Source organism: Rhagoletis pomonella, unplaced genomic scaffold (assembly GCF_013731165.1).
Source record: "Rhagoletis pomonella isolate Grant_MI unplaced genomic scaffold, Rhpom_1.0 Rhpom_scaffold_00004, whole genome shotgun sequence".
Classification (NCBI taxonomy): domain Eukaryota; kingdom Metazoa; phylum Arthropoda; class Insecta; order Diptera; family Tephritidae; genus Rhagoletis; species Rhagoletis pomonella.
Genome location: NW_023458558.1, coordinates 57,531,593 through 57,533,577, shown reverse-complemented (window position 1 = coordinate 57,533,577; position 1,985 = coordinate 57,531,593).

The window sequence follows — 1,985 nt, the reverse complement described above, 5'->3', positions numbered from 1 at the left end:
ATTGTACGGCTATTGCAGTGAATTGAGTCCAGACTCATCCTTAATCCTTAATATATAAATAATATATAATCTAAGCATAAACTAATTGAAATTTAAAGGTTTTCAAAATATTTCGACCCCGCACCACCTATCGGCAAAATGTTGTGTGGAGCTAATTTCTTCTATTTAAGCAATATACATACGTTCCAAATATGAACCATAAAGGAAAGCGTCATTTGTTGGATTAAATCATCTTTCAAATTGCATTGCAAGTCACTAGTTCCTCGGGCAATTGGTTTCAAATTGATTGCAAGATTTTATTACACACAGGTGAAAGTAACGTATAGCTTGTTAAAAAAAGGAACAATTTTTAAGCTACATATATGTATATGTAGGCAAGTTTCGATTTTTTGAGATCTGCCAAAAATGCAGGAATAAATGAAATATTTACCCTGCAATGTTAGCTGCAGCTTTCGATTCATCAATTTGCTTGCATCGAAACCTTTGCAAATGCAATAACATACGCAACATACATACAAACGAAATTTCTCTACATTTTCATATTTCGAACGTTTTCATATTTCCACCAACGATATCACACGTTAATTTGCTAATGGCCGACCAAATCAATTGCCCCCTAAAAACAGAAAAATCAAAAAAAGAATGCCAAAATGCATTAAATATGCCACCAGGGTTTCGTGATACGTTGACAATTTCAATTTCCGCCGCAATATTCTGCCGATTTTCTGTACAAATGCACACGGAAAATTCGAAAATTCTGCAATTTAGAGCAACAAAAAATATAAACCATTTCCATTCAATTCAATTTGTGCGACTTATTGATGCGGTTTTCGACATTTTCAGCAGCCAGCCAACCAACAACCGCCCTTCCACCATCAGTTACAGAATGGTAAAAAGAGGGCATTCAACAAACTGAAAATTGGGCAATGGGCAACAGTAACTGACAGCAACTACCTAACAACCAACTACCGGCAACTGACATTCGAAACGAAGAGTTTTTTTTTTGGTTTGTTTTGCGGATATTTGTTGGTTCACATGTTTGTCTTTTGTATTTTGCCCTAAGTTATGTATCTATGTAGGTATGCCCTATGTTACATATGTGTGCATGTAGCAGCGTTGCCGTTTTGGTAATTTTTACCAAAATTTTTAATGTTAAATACTGCTTCTTTTTCGAATTTGGTTACTTGGTAACATTTTCCAATTAAGGAAGGCGATAATGAATAATCGATTCCCTAGATTGCCCCACCCCATATCATTGAGCTATCTACCCCATATGTGTGAATCTTCTTTAGAAACATTTCGGAAATTTTTGGAAGCCTTATATCGTTTATCCTTTAAGAAAATTGTCAACCCCTTTTTTTTGTATTTGCTGGTCATCACCTCGGCCATAACTTGACACAAGTTGGTTTTGAGGTGCTCCAAATTTTTAGGTTTAGCCGAAAAGTACGGCTCATTAAAAAGTTAAAAAGGTGTCAAATCGCACGATCTCGGTGGTGAATGGACATCGGCTCGATGGCAAAATATTCGTCTAGAAATACCCAATTGCAATAAAGCTTATATATGGCACTATAAATGGCCAGCTCTGACTTCGGTTGGTATATGATCTGGACCTTATACAAATTAACGGAAGGAAAATGTGTCGTAAGCCAGGCCCACTTCCTTAGAACCTCTATGGGACGTCCAATTCAGTGTTTCTACCAAGCTTAGAGAACTCTACATAACAAGCTTTTCAGGCGTTGGGACTTTCGCGACTTATTTAGAAAACCTATAAGTGAAGTGAAAGCGCTGAAGGCTTGAAAAGCTCTGAACATCTGAACAGCATGGTGCTGGTATTCTAACTTTACAATACCTGACCTAATGATATGTGTCAGCGATTTCATATCCTGACATAAATGTATTAGGTTGGTCCTTAAAATATAAACATTTTGGGTTACCCCATTATGAAAAAATGAAGACACCCCCCGATAATTTCAAAATTAAAAAAA